Source organism: Nicotiana attenuata, unplaced genomic scaffold (genome assembly GCF_001879085.1).
Source record: "Nicotiana attenuata strain UT unplaced genomic scaffold, NIATTr2, whole genome shotgun sequence".
Taxonomy (NCBI): Eukaryota; Viridiplantae; Streptophyta; class Magnoliopsida; order Solanales; family Solanaceae; genus Nicotiana; species Nicotiana attenuata.
In genome coordinates this window covers 18,894-24,849 of record NW_017675154.1, presented here as the reverse complement: position 1 = coordinate 24,849, position 5,956 = coordinate 18,894, and positions in this window count along the sequence as shown.

The following is a 5,956-nucleotide window of genomic DNA, read 5'->3' as shown; positions in this document are numbered from 1 at the left end:
GTATGTCAGACTGTACAAAATCATTCAGAGGATCGATGAGGTGGCATACAAGCTTGAACTACCACCTGAGATGTCGTTAGTGCACCCGGTGTTTCATGTGTCTATGTTGAAGAAAGTAGTTAGAGACCCAACACTCATTGTTCCGTTTGAGACTATTGAGGTTAATGAGGAATTGACTTATGAAGAGATCCAGTGTTTATTATTGATCGGCAAGTCCGAAAGTTGAGAAATAAAGAAATTGCCTCCGTGAAAGTGGTATGGCGAAACCAGCAGGTTGAAGAGGCTACCTGGGAGGCCGAGGAAGAAATGAAGAAGATCTTTATTTGTTTCAATAGCCATGTATTTATAAACTTGTGTTCTATGAAAATGCTAAGGGTTACCTACTATAAATTATGTATCATTGGTACAGTTGATGTTAAGGATGTTCCTTTTCTAGTAATATATTGCTTATGAGCCACGGTTGGTGTTGTTTTATGTTATATTGCGCCATCGGATTATGTATATGTTGTTAGGATTGGTTTCTGGGATTCTCTGACAGGTGGATAGGCCTAGTTACAAGGGAGACTCTGGCAAAAGTTTTGGAAATTTAGGGAGTTAGTCAAAACTTTGGAACTGTTGGTGTGTGTTATAGCAGCTAAGTCACATTCAATTCTAATGACAAATTTTGACCCTCATTCGAGACGAATGATCCTAAGTGGGGGAGAGTGTAAGGCCCCGTAAAATTTCGTAAAGGAATTTAAGGTTTCGAGGTGCCAAGGTAGGCTTACGTGCGCGGCTCGGACTTTTTGGGTTGAAGAATGCACTGGGGGGTAAAGGAAATTTTTTGGCAAAAAAAGACATTTCTACATCCCACTATGCGGTCGCAGAATCACTCTGCGAGCCGCAGAATGGCCGCAGAGTGAAGCAGTAGCTGGTCAAGTTTGGGGGAAAGTCTGCGGTGCATTATGCGATCGCAGAACAGGTCCACGGTGCATTATGCGACTGCAGAGCCGCCGCAGACCCAACCCGTATGTTTTAGTTAGGGGCACCAATTATGCAGTCGATTTGAGAACCCCATATCCATTCTGTGGTCACTATGCAACCGCAGATTGTGTTTCAGAGCTTTATTTTTCTGATTTTTATACCCGACCCTATTTTGATAAAATAGCCTTTGGGGCATCTATCTGATGATTTTAGTGAGAGGTAAGAGCATTTTAGAGAGAGAAAGAGGAAACCTGACATCCCAATTACCATTCTTGCCCCAATCTTCAAAAATCAAGGAAGCCAACCACAAGATCTTCATTTAAGAGGTAAGATTCAAACCCTAGTCATCAATTTCGAGTTTGGGTATGAGATAGGTAATTTGGGAGTATGATTTTTGGGTATGGGAATTGTTATTTATCACATGCATGAGCTAGTGGGGATTGTGGGGAAGTTGTTGAACAATCTTGGGTGGTTTTGGTGTTTAATTAGTTGTGGAGTGAAGGAAATCTTGTGGATGAACCTTGTAGTGTAATTTTCACGCCTAGTGTTTGATAAAATACACAAATAAGCTGGAACTATGAACTCCTTCCTAATTTGTGTTCAATTTTTCTATATCTCTAAATAGATCGAAGTGGCTAAAATTTTCGGAACGTTGTAGTAAATTAAAAGGCTCGAAGCAAGGTATGTTCGCTAAACTCCTCTCTTAGAATTGAACCCCACATTATTCTTGTAAGTTTCAAGTTGTTCACCACAAATCAACTATTACGAATAAGCTTTGTGACAAGAGATATATGTTCCGTACGTGTTCCAAATGTTATTGTTATGTTGTTTTGCTATTGTGAGAATGTGTTCAAAGTATGGATTGCATATCTAAATGTTATAACTTCAAGTCGTGTTTCAAATGAAAACTATGTTGCTAAATTGTGTAAGATTGTGATTGGGATTACACCTCCACCCGCATACATTGGGGTGAGGCGGCAAGGTCGCTTTGTGTAGAGTTTTGGTATTGTGTAATACACCTCCACCCGCATATATTGGGGTGAGGCGGCAAGACCACTTTGTGTAGAGTCTTGGTATTGTGGAATACACCTCCACCCGTGTACATTGGGGTGAGGCGGCGGGGCCGCTTTGTGTAGAGTTCTGGTATTATGATTTCACCTCTACCCGCATATATTGGGGTGAGTCTGCAAAGCTGCTGTGTGTAAAGGTAGTTGTAGAGGATACTCGACTGGAAATTTATAAATGTTATTGGAAGTTCTTAACAAATCTGTTTGACTTTTATGGTTATCTAAGCCCTTGATTGTTACCATGATTCATCATATTCGTGTTGTATTTCCAAGTTCTTGAATAGATGTTTTGGTTTTCATACTAGTACTATTCGACATGTACTAACGTCTCTTTTGCCGGGGGCGCTGCATCTTTAATGGATGCAGGTAGTTCTACAGCAGGAGGCATTGACCAGTGACAGCGGTACACTCTTTTCCCAACTGACTTGGTGAGCCCCACGTCATTCCGGGGTTGTGCATCCTTTGTTCCATATGTACTATATTTTAAGGTATAGCCGGAGCCTTGTTGCCATCACTACATTGTACTCTTTTATATCTATTAGATGCTCCGTAGGCATGGAGTGGGTTATGTATTGGTATTGGCAAATTCAAGATAGTAATGTTGTATGTATGTTACATCTTCCAATTTAAATTATGAAAGTGTGTGTATTTTGAGACGTTACAAATAAAGTTTATATTCTCTTTATGTTATGGGTGTGTTGGGTAGAAGGAAATATGATAGGCTTGCACGGCCGGGTTATCTCGGTTAAGCGCCGGTAGCGCTCCCCGAGGTCGGGGCTTGACACTTCAACCCTTGGTGGAACTCACCGAGTTGCTAAAAGAAGTGAAAGAAGAGGAATCACTAACAGCATGGGGTGGCCTTTAACTAGAAGAAGAGACAAACGATGAACTTACGACTAGGGTTTCAATATTTCGAAAAGGATGAAGCTGTGGCCGGAATGATGTCCCTGGTGGCAGCTGCAACGAACCGTTCCATCTACCCACGGTCATTGTCATCATCCATGCTGGCTAAGAGAGCATGGTTGCCACGTTTGCTGAAATTTATCATTCCCCCGCGAAAAATCTTGGAGGAATAAAGGCTCATTAATCGAGCTAGGGTTAGCTCCTCCCCCGTCTCCTGGCACAGATGCCGAAGACAAGTGACTTTCCTCCACACAGAAGGACTTACTTGTGCCAGGCATACCCGGTAACGGATGCAGAACTCCACAATAACGGAGTCAAGCTCTCCACTCAAAGAGAACGGCCCTAAAGTGAAGGGATACGTATAAAAATATGTGAAACCCTTCTTGGGTAAGGTTATTCGCTCCGCCGGATCAGGAGCGATAATGTCTATATCATGGCAATAGTAGTCTTCCTTCTCAATATGAATACTGGAAGGATGAATGGAAAAAGGGTACACGCCAACGGCCTACGTACGAGGGTTAGTGGAATGATACTTCTCTTTGATGTCTTTAGTTGTGACAATACTTCTTGGGATGATGGTGCTTACCGTAGGAGGAGGAGCATCATCAGCTTTATCTTTGTTTAGTGAGGAACTAGGGTTTCTGGAAGAAGAAGCCATTTTTATCAGAAAGGAAGAAATGATTTCTCTGAAGAAGAAGGTTAAAGAAAAGTTGAAGACGAAATACGAGTTGAGTAAAGAGAGTTTGAGAAAGTTTGGAAAACTATGAAGTGTAAATGAAGAAGTTTCGTGCATATAAGTAAAGAAATGGGCGGCTAAAATCGTGGCCATAATTACCTTGATAACCGGCAAAAGTGATGCTAAATCATGGAATGACGCGTGTTCGGGGCATTAAATGCGGAGAGACGCGCATCTAATCAACCGTCAGAAACTTTTCAGAGAGTCAGAGAATTTTCCGCCAAAAAAGGTATCTCTACCAACTTCCTGGTGACACAAAGTTATGCCACCGAAAAGTGGGGAACTATCTGTATAGGATAAAATATGTTCATATTTAATGTTCGCATGAGAAAGTGACCCGTGGAGCCGAAGATAGAAGACAGTCGGGCACGAGAGCAATAATCTCGCTTGTTATCGGAGAGAATGATATTCATAAAGGCGAAATAAATGCCTACCACCTTGTAGCATTTAATGAAGAATATTTTATAGTAGTAAGTGCATGGTCCGTTACAGAGAATAAGACATTTACTGCCTACCGTTACACATTCTTCAATGACCCTCATAATTGTCATTTAAGGGGGACTTGATCCTAGGACTTCGTTCCCTAGATACAATTATAAATAGTGAGTTCTACCAGCATTATAAGGGACACGAATTTTCTGACAAGCATACACCATATTCTATCAAAAGCTCAATAACATTTTACTTTCTTGTTTATTTATATTGTTCTCATTGCCTCCAGAAGCTCTGCGCCCGGGACTAAGATATCTGCTATTTTATCTCAACTTCAAGGCTAAGTCTTATATTATCGTCTAATTCATTTATCATTCTAGGATCAAATCGATTCACCTGTCTATAAACCACGTATAAATTCAATTGTATCATTTTACGGGTAAACAGACCCACTAGGAAAAGGAATTACCATGTGGCTTTAGAGAAATATGTCTACTCAAAAAAATGGGTAGACTTTTGTTTTAAATGGTGCGTTGCATTTTTTAATTCAAAAATAAGATAAATGATTTTTTTTTAAATTCTGTCAGCAAAAAGGGTATATTTGCACCATTTTGTAACTGACAGGCATGGGTATATATGGGTCAATTGGTTTTGTAACCCATTACAAATTTGTATTTAGTTTTATGACCTCGTCTCTTTTTTTATATATGGGAGATTTAATTTTACACATAAAAGATCTACTTTTTACACGTAAGAGATCTAAAAAGGACATTTTATAAAGTGGGTACATGCTCTGAATCACAAAGTTGAGGGGTATGCCCAAGCTCCTTTTGCAACAATACTTGATTTCACCTAACGTTTTGACAAATTTGTTAAATCTGACACGTTTTATGTGTTTCTCTTTAGAAAATTAAATAAGAGGTACCATTTGGGAATATTATTGGGTACAACAGAAAATTCTTGTATTGGCACAAATAATATGAACAGTATAAAATTTAGCTATCGTCTGGTTAAGTTGACCTTCATTGTATAATATGTAACTTTTCATTACAAACCCGATATGATAATTAACCTAAAAAATAAGACGTATAATACAAACCAGCTAGTCAGCTACATTCATTGATGATGTCATTTTTTTTCTTTCACAATTAGAGTTAATAATTTAATCCTAATAAAATATACTCATTTTGTGAACAAAATAATAAATAAAATCATACCATGTGATCCATGTTGGAAGAAGATTATATTACAAATGAAACGATAAGCTGCTGGGTGCTGGCCGCCTATATATTTTATGCTAAATGGATCAGTCATTAGCACAATAATCTCAGATTATGGACTTCCTTTCATATTTATAAATGATAAAAAAAATGACAGCTTTGATCTCATAATTAGAGAAAGTAAAATCAAGATGAGAAACTTTCAATTCTATCCATAATGAGAAACTTTTATAACGATACAAATACTCTGGCATGTTTAACACCACAAGTTTCAAAAGAATTATGGTCATACAAATATTTTGACTTGTTTAGGACCACAAATTCTAAAAGTCTACATTTTTTCTTAAATTTCGTGCCTAATTAAAATCAAACAGGTTTACATAAATTGAAACGGATGAGTATATCATTAGGTTTAATTGTATAATAGTAGTATCACATGTTTACATGAGTAATTCTTCTTTGGATCATAATCATTTTTGGATCAGACATTAATGCAATAATTACAGGAAGTGGGCCTCTTTTAATTTACAGACAAAAAATGAATATCTTAAAAAAAAAAAAAAAAAAAAAAAAAAAATGGAAAAATTAAGGTAACCTACTAAAATTACTTTTTTTTTTTTTTTATTTACGGTAAG